The 13,301-nt window shown below is 45.2% G+C and overlaps 1 protein-coding gene across 6 annotated transcripts in view; it reads right to left on the bottom strand.

The window, feature by feature from the left end:
- The window catches only part of Esrrg (estrogen related receptor gamma), a 613,611-nt gene that overhangs the window by 469,965 nt on the left and 130,345 nt on the right, over positions 1-13,301 (bottom strand). The window contains exon 1 of one of the 6 annotated variants that reach the window (XM_026779826.1): positions 5,721-5,735. The exons of the other annotated variants lie outside the window; for them this stretch is intronic. The gene's annotated coding sequence lies outside the window, so the exon portion shown is untranslated. Of the gene's footprint in view, positions 1-5,720; positions 5,736-13,301 lie in introns of those variants that run through there. 6 annotated transcript variants of the gene reach the window in all.

Genomic DNA, 13,301 nt, shown 5'->3' with positions numbered 1-13,301 from the left:
GTCATTAGAGCAGTAAAAGTGTTCCAGGGAAACCATCCCTTCCTGCAGTCACACCCAATGGGCGCCTGAAGAGGAACTGTGGAATGTCCCATCTTCTTCCATCTTCAATGGGGTCTCTCTGACCATACAGACACTCTCAGTAGGGTACCACTATCCAGTGATGACTTGTGAACACCTCCTCCCGCTTCTCTGCTGAATTTCCCTTTTACTGGCACCACCTCTTCATATAAACTTGGCCTAGAATCTTTGTCTTGGGATCTGTTTTTATGGGAATGCAAACCAAATGCTAGGAAAAGCAGAATCTCATCATTGTAGTGGCATTTCGCTTGTAATTTAATAAATAAAGCTTGCCTCAAGATCAGAGAGTAAAACAGCCCCACTGGTCAGCCTTACAGACCAGGCAATGGTGACATGCACCTTTAATCCCAGTAGCCACACTAGTTGCCATAGAAACTGGATGGTGCATACCTTTAATTCCTGTGGTGCACATCTTTAATCCCAGAACTAGAGAGGATTATAAAACAGGAAGAGACAGCTCTCAGACACAGAGTCATTCTGAGATTCTTGGAGGCAGGATCACCATTTCAGACTGAGGTAGAGGTAAGAGCCAGTGGCTGGCTGGTTTGCTTTCCTGAACCCCAATTTCTCTCTCTGGGTTTTTATTAATCATGCTTCACATCATAAAAAAAATTAAAATTAAAAACAATGAGAAATGAAGAAAAGACAAAGAAGGGCATAATTACTATTTCTTGTTGCATTTTTTGCTCACCAGCTTCTCTGTTTTCTAGTTTCCTTAAATAAGAGATACGAAATTAAAAAAAAAAAAAATCACTGGGATTTAGTCCTGGGTGACCACTGTAGTGAAGTTGTTCTGCAAGTGTCTTTCATCTCACTGTGCTTCTGTGAATGATCTCTCATACTAATCAGATCCTTATTATTCACTTCTGGTTTTGAAGAAACGTTTACTTTAATTATGCTTTCGTATTTGCGTGTACATGCACACGGGCGCAGGTACCAGTGGAAGCCAAAAGAGGACACCAAGTCCACTGGAGATGGTGCTGCAGGTGGATATGGGCACCACCTGGTGTCCCTGCTGGGTATCAAACTCTGGACCTCCGTAAGAGCAGTGCACACTCTTGCTGAGCCACCTCATCTACCCAGGCCTCACTTCCTGTAACTTTACATGCTCAGGCTCCAATTCTGCTGATGAACACAGGTCTTGTTACAAACTCTCTGCCTCCTCTTGCTACCATGTCGGGTGGTTTCTTCTTTGGCATTGCTGTCCATCTTGATAGCCCTTGGTTGTGGGACCTTTCTAAGTGTCTGTCTGTCTGCCTGCCTGTCTGAGAACCTCATCAAGTACAGTGGGCTCTACATCATTGGGTGTCCCACTTTCTCCTGGATCTCTGTTTAGGTAAATAGTGGTTACAGCTTTCCAGAACGGCCTTTGATTCAGGTCCTGCCAAGCGTCACTTTGGTTGTTCTCTTAGCTGAATCTGTGCATTTGGGAAAGCAGAACCAGCTGTTTCTGGGGCTGCCTTCTGCTCTAATACCAGTAATTTACCACATCCTGAGGAAGAGGATCTACTATGAATAATTATTCCAGTAAAACTGGATGAAAAAATAATGTAGATCAAGGGCAGAAGATCCTGGCGGTGGTTTAGATGAGAAAAGCCCCCCATGGGCTTACGTTTTTGAACACTTGGTGCCCCCCCTCCCCCCCGTGGTAGCTATTTACAGAAGCTTTAAAAGGTACAGCCTTGCTAGAGGAAGTACGTCACTGGAGGCGGGCTTTCAGAGTTTATAGCGCCATCACATATCCTACTCATCCTCTCTCTCTGCTTCCTGCGAGTAAGTACATGATCAGCCATCTTCTGCTCCTGCCTGCAGGCCATGCCTTTCCTGCCATTATGGACTCAAGCCCTCTGGAATACTAAACCAAAATCAAATATTTCTTCTATAAGTTGCTTTTCATCATGGTATTTCATCGGAACAACAGAAACGAAACTAACAAAATCTTCATATATCTACAAAATGTTCATGTTACCTTAAAGTTCAGGGCTTAAAGGTAATCTGAGATAGGGCTGGACAAAGAGAGGAATATAAGGCGGGAGAAGACAGGAGCTCAAGGCTGAGGATTCACAGAGACACAATCTTGTCCCGTTAGGTCTCAGCATTTCATTGAGGTAAGAAGTACTGGCTGACTGCTCTGCTTTTCTGATCTTTCAGCTTTCACCCCTAATATCTCATTCCGGGTCTTTATGATTAAGACCCATTAGAATTCGCACTACAGGAATGAGTAAGGGTTCATCAGAGTTAACTGCCATTAGATAGAACTGTGGGAAATACACATCCAATCCAAGTATAGCTAGCTGCTTTGATACATATTTTTTATAGAATTTCTCATCTGAGAATTGGAGCGTGGTTAATTTCACACAGGACAAAACTAGGCACGAACTAAATTAGTTAGCTAATCCAAAAGAGAGATTCATCAAATGGCTTTGTCTCCATTAAAATGAACAACTAATAAGTGAAAACAGAGTTTGTAGGACACTACTAATTAAACAGAAACTCAACCCAAAGCTTTGGCAGCATTAAAATTAGAACAATACAATGCCTTCAATTGTATGTGCACACACACCTATGTCCGTTGGCTGAGCCATGGCTCACATCCCCTTCATGTTCACCTAGGTTCCACAGATTTCTGGGAGCCCCTGAAGCAGGCTGTTGAAAGTTACTTTCTATTAGAAAAGGGATGCTGGAAAGTTCTCTGTCACTACTTGCTGAACACTTTCTGACATCTACGTTTAAGAAAAATAGTCTGTCTTTCACCCTTTTGGTCCACAGCCCATTAAAACCTTCTCAAGTTAAACTCAGGAATCAACAGGTCTTAAACTTAGGTGACCTTGAACTGGGCATGTGACTCTGTTTAGAGACAGCTTGCCTAGCACCTGGGTTTGATAGTGTGGTAGTGTGTGCCTGTGATCACAGCACACAGGAGATGGAAGCATGAGAGTAAGGAATTTAAAACCATCTTCACCTATGTATGGATTGTAATGTCAGAGTGAGCTGCAAGAGACCCTGTCTCAAATGTAAAATTATGTGAACTCACAATGGAATGTCATTGGGTATTTTCCATATTTTCAGGCCTAAGCTTCCAGACATTGCCTGTGTTGTCATCAAAGGGTATGGCCCAAAGGATAACATGGGCAGGAAGCAGAATCCAAGTGGATGCTTCAAAAGTCCTGCAGACTAACCAGGGTTAACTCCGCAAACTCCCACAACACAAGGGTTTTGTAATTAGGAACAATGGGTCCTATTGTAGAAGCGGAATAACAGTACCTGTCAAATTATAAAGATAAATAGGAAAGGAAAATTCTTAAAAAGCCACCATTGTAAAAGACCTGTTAGCCTCATCATAATGTCCCTTTAGCATCTAAAACAACGCGACATTTGTGTCACAGACCTTGCTGAGAACACTCACTCCACATCCGTTTCCTTTGGCTCCACAAAGCGTATCAGGTGCACCATGCCCTGAGCAGAGAAGAGTTGCTTGGATGTCACGTCATCCTGTCTCCAGGGAAGCTCCCCCGAACCCCAAGAGCCTGTTGCTGCAGCTTCATTACCCTCCATCATTATCCAAACTAGAGAATTCAGCAAATAGTCATGGCCCCACCCCTCCCTGCTACAGATACGGCGCTGGATAGATGAAGATGAACATGGTTTCTGTGTGCATGAGGCTTTCCCCATCCATCTGGGGGAAGAAAAACCGAGTTGTTTCAGAGTCAGTGCACGTGTGTGTATGTGTTTCAAGTATATATGTAATAAAGAGTGTTTCTAATATATGCACATATGTGTATATATGTATGTAACAGAGAAACTTAGGAGGGAAAGAAAGGAGAAGTCTTTCTGAAGACGAAGGGGCAAAGGATGGTGGTAGAAGGCACAAGCATGGCTATGTGAGAGAAATTCAGGGTAAACCAGTAAGCAAGTGTTTTATCTGATCACACTGTACAGTTATAAGTCTCTAAAAGGTAATTCCTGGATGTGTTTTGCTTGGGGTACTTAATTAACCCCTACTTGTGTCTCCAGAATAAAACCCATCGCCCAGGTTGCACTCGGTCCCAGCCATATTACATGCCCACTTTTGAGGTCTGTTCCTAACGTCTCCCAGCATGCCAGGGGGTGCTATGCTGCTTAGAGTGGCCAAAGAATACGAGAGAGCTTCTGAGTGGACTCGGAGTCCCGTGGAGTCTGGGTTTTTTCAGATAAAATGAATCAGCTGGACCGGTGTGGCCTCAAATAGGATGGGAATGGGGGCTTCACTTTGGCCAGGCATCCAAACCGCATGCGGTACTTAAGCTTCCCAACTGTCAGCCTTTGCGACTCTCCATCGCGATATTTAACTACTCATGACAGGAGATTCTGAAAGCTTTTTGAAAGTCTTATTCACTAATGGAAAAGCCTCTTACATATTTTATAAAACTAAACAAACATCAAAGTTAACACTTGAGTGCAACTTGTTTTTCTAAACTCTCAGGGCTCTGTCAGCATATAAATCCCTCCTGATGGTTCTATTAAAACCAATAGAGGGAGAGTCGTAGGTTATTAGGGGGAGAGAGCACAAGCTCCCTGAAGGCCAAGACGCTAGTTTATGTCTTTGTTCCCTGTTACCCAGAAAGCTGCCTGACACAAATCAATGGGCACGGATGTTTACTTAATTGTATTGATGGGGGACAGGGATCTGTAAGATATTCATATTATGAAGCATTTAACTTATTCTGATTTGCCTTGGAACATTATTAGCTAGCTCCAGAATTAAACTGCAAATGAAAATAAACTCTTTTGTATATGCACATAAAGAATTCCAATACAAATATGCCCTAAACCAAAACCCCTGTTTACAGATCACAGACGGACAGAGAGGACACATGGTGTGGACCATTACTACCAAGACAGGGATCACCAGTTACCCCTGGCCAGTCGCTACCTGGGAGCCATGCACTGAACTAAAGTCCCCATAGTCCTCCCTTTGGGGCACACATCATAGCAAACAGGTTTCCCTATCACCACATCCAAATGTCGCCTCTGGTCTCTCTCAGCCCTCACCCTGGCTGTCATCATCCACCGGGGTCCATTTGTCTGTCCAATGCTTTATTAGATGCCACTACCGACCAGAAAGTAAGTTCCATGAAAGCAGGGACTTCATTTCCATGCAAAGTCTGGAATCTTCAGCAATAAGGAAAAACTCAGTAGTAGTTGATGGGTGAATAGTCTGACTTTCCCCTTTAAAGCAATCTGCAAATTACACATTTACTTCCAGAAAACTGGACCCAGACTTCTCTACATCTCATTCTCTTCCTGGTATCCCACGCTCACATCCCCACACAGTAAATAAACAAAAAGCGAGGGAAAGCCATCCCTTGCTTACCGGGTCCCTCCTTCTCCTCCCTTATCTGGCAGATCCCAAGACCCCAGTTCTAGCTGCCCCTGCCCAAGCTTAGAAAGACACAGGGAGCAGAGCCCACACATAGTCATCACAACCCACCTTCCTTCTGGCTAACCTGTCTGCAAGAAGGCAAGTTATGTTAGTGGCAGTATGGGAGCAGAGACACGCAGATGCAATAGCCGTCTGAGTCACCTGAAGTAGCCCTGCAGCACAGACCCACCAAGGCACACAGCACAATCAGTATCGGACCAGTGGATTTCTTTGAACTCACCGGGAGATGATGAGGGCAGATCCAAGGTTACTGTTTTCCTGTACTGCAGCCTTGCCCATTTATATCCAGGGCCCTCCACCTCTGAGGCACCCTGTTGAATGAGTCACTCCTGGCTACATTTGTGCCTCAAAAAAAAAAATATTGGGTAGAGATTGCGCTCACTCTGGCTCCCGTTCCACAATGATCTCACCCCAACTCCTGGTCCATAATGATGAGTTTCTGCTGGAATTATGATCTGCAGCTCATTTTCAGTTTCTTCCTCTAGAAAAACCAACTTTTATCTGCCTCATATGTTCAAATTTCATCTCCAGGTAAATATAACTTTTCCCTCAATATATTTTTATTTCATGAGTATGATGGATGAAAACGGGAGCTGCTGTTTTAATTACTCCATAAAATGAATCATTTCTTTCATTCACATTTTACTCCTTACAGAGGTTCTTTTTAGAAAAGGAAGTGTGTGGTGCATTTCCGAGTTCTAAATGTGAGTATATCTGTTTAACTATGGCTTTGCTGGCTCCATTTCCCAGAGCAGGTTATTTAAAACACCCACTTTATTTTATTTTCCTTCTGAGAACGGAGAGGCAAGAGTGCTCCGTATAGCCCAGGTTGGCCACAAATTATGGAGCTGAGGCTAGTTTTGAACCCCGGATTCTCCCGCCTCTGCCCCGCAAATGCTGTAATTCCAGGCGTGCACAATCACACCCAGGTTAACACAAATGTTGACAGAAGATCTCAGGAGACTGGCAATGTTCAATTTCAGCTTCGATTGTGGCAACCAAGACAAACCATTACCCCGGCACTGTTTAGCTTGCTTGTGTAGAAAATGAGTTATTCGCTATAGTCCGGTTCCTAGTTATCCATTTCACAAATACCACATCTCAGAAGCAGTGAGGAAGACCTGCAGGAAGTATTGTCTACAAGCACTCATATAGAAGCACACACACACACACACACACACACACACACACACACACACACACACGAGCACAGAACAACTATTATGACTGAACTTATTCACAAACAACATTAAGAAGCAACTGTATGTATACACATGTATATTCCTGTGCAGCAAGGCCACTTTTGGCCATGTGTTCATGTGTGTGTGGAGCCAAAAGGACAACCTCACGTGGCATTAGCCAGTTGCTGCCTGCCTTGTCTGGAGAGGCAGTTTTTCACTAGCCTGAGTCTTACCAAGGCAGCTCAGCTGGCTGCTGAGTGAGCCCCAGGGATCCACCTAGCTCTGCCTCCCTGGTGCTGGAATCAAAAACCAGCATCTTCATATCCTGCTGTTTCTTGCATGGATTCTGGGGTTTTCCTTTCAGGTCCTTCTGCTTGCATGGCAAGCACTTTCCTGGCTATCACCCCAGCCCTAGGAAATAGATCTTAACCTTTAATCCAACAAAGCTCAGCTCAGCTCAAACTGCTCGACGGTCCTGGCGCGTGCCTGCTACCCTCTGTGGTCCTTTGCAAACTTTCTGCACACCTGCACGGGATTACACAGCCAGCCTTGCTGTCCACTGTGATGCAACGGAAGACAGCACTGGCCTTCAGGGATGTCGATCAGGAAGCTTTTAGGGGCACTAGCCTGCACTTACAGATCAAAGACAACAGAGATAACTCGTGTCTGTCGTTAAAGCTAGGAGACCCAGTGCCATGGTTGATCCTTCCGCTCCTTCTTTGCTTGCATCCAGCCTAGCAGCATGGTCCCACCTGCCATCCTCTTCCTAAACCTCTATGTATATCACCCCCAATACGGACCTCAGGAAGGCAACTACCTCTGCCACCTTCTACTCCTCTACCAACCTCCCGACTGTGCGCCTACTTTTGTCTTTACCCCTCCCCCAAGTAAAGTCAAGTGTCTCTGTCCTGGTTAGAGTCTTCCAGTAGATCCTGTTGGCCTTCACGATGAGATCCACACTCCTCAGCAGAGCCAATCAGATCCTACGATTCACAGCTCTGACTTCCTTTCCTCTCCTTCTGTAAAGGAAGTGCAAGCACACACTTCCTCATCAAGCCCCGGGCTGTTGAGCCCTTTTCTCAAGCGCTGTATCCGGAACCGCCCAAGTTCTGTGTTGAGGAGGGCATTCGCGCCCTGCCTTGTCGTTCCCCACACTGTAAGGATGTTATCTTCTCCAAGTAGGAACCGAGTCTCATGAATTTGCAACACGAACAAGGGAGAGAGGTCAGATCTTACAAGTTGCGCCCAGCATCTCCTGTATCGCATGGCTTTTTGCCCTATCCTTTGGGTTGGGATGTAAGCCCATCTCGCCCTCTGACCTCATCAGTGTTTTTTTCTCTGTTGCCTCTAACCGCTGCACACAGCAGGAGAGATGGGACTAGAGTCTATTCAGAGCCAAGGTTCCAAGCGTGGGCCACGGAGAAAAATTTAGCCTTGGCCTATACAGGGGGCTTTTATTTACAAAATAGCAAAAAGGGGAGTTTATTCTTTGCTGGAGAGTTCCAGGCATAACCTTAACTGCTGAAAATGGACAGACTGGATTCGTGGTTGCTCAAAACAAACCCTGGGTATGGCTGGGAGATGAAGGAGCTAGGACTTCCTTGACTCGGTGACCCTCCTTCAGACTTGACAAAGGGAAAAAGACGGAAGTGTAGAGAACAGGTAAGAAATGGAAAAAGAGGACGCATATACAGACAGGAGGGAATACACGCGCAGAAGGGAATGCATGCGCAGAGGGGGACGCATGCGCAGAAGGGGACGCATGCGCAGAAGGGGACGCATCTGTACTGCCATGCAGCAGTTGCCACACAGTAGGTTCTTTGTTGACTAGTTTAAAGGATAAATGAAGAGTAGACTCGAGAAGGAATAAAAAGGTAAGGACACTTAGACTTTGATTTTATGTACCATAATGTAGTCACTTGCCACAGGTCTCCCACCAGCCCAGCAGGTGTAGCGTGAAACCCTATGGCCTAGATATTAAGAAGAGGGCCAGAGAGATACCTTCATGGGTACGGAGGGACCTGGCCTGTCATCTCCAGAACCCTCATGAAAAATGTTGGGCATGGGGGTAGTCCCAGCACCCTGGAGGCAGAGACTGGAGGATCCCTGGGGCTCACTGGTCAGCTACCCTGGCTTCCTTGATGAATTCTAAATGAGTGAGATATCTTGTCTCAAAGAAGAAAGACAGAGAGGGAGAGGGAGAAGGAAAGGGGGGGAGAGGGAAAGAGAGAAAGAGAGACGGAGGAAGGAAGGAAGGAAGGAAGGAAGGAAGGAAGGAAGGAAGGAAGGAAGGACAGTACTTGAGCAATGAATGACACTTAAGATTGTCCTCTGGCTTCCACATGCACATAGGTGGACCTGCACACACACACACACACACACACACACACACACACACACACACACACACACACAGAGGGGGGGGGAGAAGAGGCAGACAGAGCCAGAACCATTGTTCATTCCATTCATTCAGCATCTGCTGAGCCCTCCCAATGGGTCAGGTACTTCAGCTCTCAAGAACCTGACTCTAGACCCACCATCCACTTCCCCAAGGTGACAGCGAGAGAGCATTAAATCTCTTTTTCAAATGAGAAACAATCTTTTACTTTACATTACACAGGCTACATAATCAGAGGAAAAAATAGAACGATAAGTAATAGCATGCCTTGGCCAAAAGCCACAGGAAACAGGGGCGTTTTTATCAATAAAATTAGATGACATTATGACATGTGCCCATTTAGAATGGAACTGCAAATCATAAAAATGCCAAAAAAATGTAGAGACAAAAAACATTAAAGGCGTTAACAGTAGAATATTAAAGACAGGCATAATTAGAGACAGAAAGCATAATAAATACAGGGTACTTTCAATTCTCTTTGTCATGGGGCGGGCGACACTGCAGTTTGACTCCCCGTCCTATTAAAGTCGGTCGGAACTGATTCCCTTGGTATAATGAGCCCCCTTGATAATACCAAAACACTTGGCCTCTCAAGAGCTCCTGGAGGCAGCCCTGCAGAGAGGCTCCAGGCAGGGTATTCCTGCAGGAAATGAAGCACACTCGCTTCAGCAGCCAGTCACACCAGTAAGCAGGTCCACGTCAGCCTTCCCTGCACGGATGAGCAGGAGTAGGCAAATTCTGTTTGCCCAGTGTGGAGAGGGGAAGGGGAGACCTTTGAGGCCCAGCCCACAAAGGCACCGACCCCAAGCTGGACTGAACGTCGGCTTTGGATGGTTGTGATTTCCCTCTACTGAACACCTTTGACTGACTTGTATTTAGCTACACACTGGAACTTAATTTGAGGAAGTCTGAGTAACGGGAGAATTTATATGATTTCCCACCGAGGCCATCTTTCCTGGCTTGTTGGTGTTTTTATGACTGTACATGGACAAAGCAAGAAGTAAAGGCATGGGCTGTCTAAACATATTTTGTCATTGGCAGTTTCTTCCCCCCACCATCCAATGTGAGAAAATTCAAGGGATTTAGAGAAGAAGCCAAGAAATGTGAATTGTTTTCCTGGGCCTTATGGGAACTGTAAAGGCCACCCCTTTGCTTGGCTACATAGCTTTTCTCTGAAAATGTGGCACCAACAGCCCTTTCTGCTGCTCCAGCTTGGCTCCATCCCTGATTTTGTTAAATCGCTAATGGAATCAGCACGAAGACCACTCTGTGTTCCCAGGGCTGACCCCTCCCATCCTCTTGCAACTTCTCCACCCTAGTGACAACAGAGGAACTAATGTCGGTATCTCAAAGGCTGGTGATTTCAAGAAGAAACCAGCTAGCTAGCCTCTTAAGAATCCAAGACCTCCCTTCCAGGCACTTGTTTCTGATAATGCAAGAAAACTAAATGCCTGAAGTATAAAATAGATGCTTTATCTGTGGGACATAGGCTGTCTATGATTCTCTGCTGATAAAGCTACCGTGTAAAGTTAGGATGGAGACAGAAATGAACTTGGAAATGCTAACAAAGGCGTGTTTTCTCTACATGCTGGCCAGCGCTCTTTGCCGGTTAACACCAGCTGCCTCTGCTCCTCACTTTAGAACGCTGCTCTCAATCCACGCGCGCGTTATCAGCTGAAACACAGGTTTTCCAAATGCCGAGTGTTCTATCTAGGCATTTCTGCTTGTTTTGCAACAGTAAAGCTCCTTATAGTGTTGTCTACTGTTTTACTGCCCCTACAGAACTTAGCATTTTGCTGACATTTTGTTGTTTTCATTATCAGGATTTCAAATCAGCTTTTAGTCTGAGCCATGTGCATATTTGAATATACTTTAGTTCCTGGAGATAATTAGGAATATTCCTTCACACAGCACGAAATAATCCAGATCTCATCAACTCTAAAATACTGGGCATGAAAAATTATAAATGGATGTATAATGTATTTTGGTTAAGTTTATATAATTTTGAAAAACTATGATAAAATCACGCATGAACATTAAGAGAACCTGAGTGATCTACAGCCTTTGAGAGTAGATGGCAGACAGGATAACTTAAGGCAGACTTTTACAGTGGAGTGACTCACGCAGCCCATGACCTTTGGGAAGGAGATATAGCAGAACTTCTATAAATGGCTGAAGGACCACTTGTGGCAGGGGCCTGGCACTTCAGACTCTTTATGACTGGTCTGTGTTGGGTGTGATGGTTGGCTTGGACCATCCACCTGACACAATGTGAAATCAGCGAGGGGTTTGTCTAGATTAAGTTGGCCTGTGGACATATCTATGGGGGCATCTTTATAACTGGGTTAATGTGGTTAGAAGACCCAGCCTGATGTGGGTGACATCATTCCTTGGGCTTGGCATGTTGGCTTGTGTAAAAGGAGAGAAAGCTGGCTGAGTACTAAGCATGTATGCATTCACTTCTCTCAGCTCTTGCATGTGGATGTGCTGTGCCCAGCTCCTTCAGGCTCCCACAGCCGTGACTTCATAGCAGGGGTAGTCTAACCTGGTGTTGTGACTAAAATAAGCTTTCTCGCCCCTGAGCTGCTTAGTCTCGGGTATTTTTTTTTCTTTTTTTGATTATAGTTTTATTTAAATAATGGTTTTTTTGTATTTATTTTACATACCAAGTGCAGTTTCCCCTCCCTTTTCTCCTCCCAGTCGTCTGACCCCGCCCCCCATGTCCCTTCCACTCCTCCTCTGTCACCATTCAGAAAGGGGCAGGCCTCCCATGGGTTGAGCAAAGCAAGGCACACCAAGCTGAGGCAGGACCAAGTTCCTCCCCTTGCATCAAGGCTGGGCAAGGTAATCCAGCAAAAGCCTGCTAAGCACCAGGGACAGGTCCTGATCCCACCACTAAGGGGCCAAGCTACACAACTGTCACACACAAGCAGAGGGCCTGGGTTGGTCCCATTGAGGCTCCCCAACTGTTGGTCCAGAGTCCTTGAGCTCTCACAAGCCTAGGTCAGCTGCCCCTGTGGGTTCCTCCGTCATGACCCCCCTGGATTGTACAATTCCTCCTCCCATTCTTCAGCAAGACTCTTGGGGTTCAGCCCAGTGCTTGACTGTGGATCTCTGCATCTGCTTCCATCAGTTACAAGACAGAGCATCTCTGATGACAATTAGAGTAGTCACCCATCTGATTACAGTTGATGGCCAGGTCGGGCACTCTCTCCACTATTGTTAGGAGTCTTAGTCTCGGGGTATTTTATCCAAGCAACTGAAGTGAAAGGTGAACAGTTGAGAGAGACAATAAAGCACAGAGAAGAAGGTTGTGGGTCAAAGTCGTATGTGATGTTAGGTAGCTAGTTAGGTAATAAGCTTGGGGGTCATGGAAAGAGACCACCTAACACGCACACCACCACCACCACCACCAACAACAACAACAACAACAACAATAATAACCACCACCATACCAGCTCGTAAAAAACAATAGAACTGGATTATGGGTCAAGAGACAGGAAACTGAGTTATATTCTGAACAAAACTTATATGATTATTATCTAGCTGAGGCTTTCTGATTTCCTTTTCCTCCCGTAAGACTCAGTCCAAACAGACCTGTCAATCACTTGGATAAAAAAATGTTACTTAGAAAAAGTTGCCCATTTTAGAGACTTTAAAAACAATATGAAACTTGTCAAAACTGTAGATTGGGACAATGGCCCCTTTGGCCCCTGTCCACCCCTAAGAATGGGCTAACTCTACTCTGTAACAAACTCCCCTGCTCTCCCACACACTGTGCTCTGTGTGTTCCCTTTGAATTTTTTCTCACAAAGATCACCAGGATCACCAGGAGGACAAGAGAAATTCCAAGCAAAAGCCTGGTGACAGAACTTCTTCGTTTTAGCATCCCTGGACCAGAAAGGAATGCACCCTTCACAGCTATCTCCTTAGAGATGACTGTTTCTTAGAGAGAGCAGGAAAGGAAGGCATTATCTGGATGAATGTAAAATTATTCAAGGGGTTACATCAAGAGTCATGTTTAGGGTTGGAGTTGTAACTCAGTGATAAAGAGCTTGCCTGTCATGTAGAAGGCCCAGAGTCCAGTCCTTGTCATCCCTAGAAAGAGAAAGAGAAGGAGCGGGGCAATGATTGAGCTCATGGACTATGTATATATGTTAGGAAACATGCCCACGTTGATTTATAATATATTTTCAAGATATTTCTTTTTTTTTTTTTTTTT

This window comes from Microtus ochrogaster, chromosome 6 (genome assembly GCF_000317375.1).
Source record: "Microtus ochrogaster isolate Prairie Vole_2 chromosome 6, MicOch1.0, whole genome shotgun sequence".
Classification (NCBI taxonomy): Eukaryota; Metazoa; Chordata; class Mammalia; order Rodentia; family Cricetidae; genus Microtus; species Microtus ochrogaster.
This window is presented reverse-complemented; position numbering and strand designations above follow the sequence as displayed.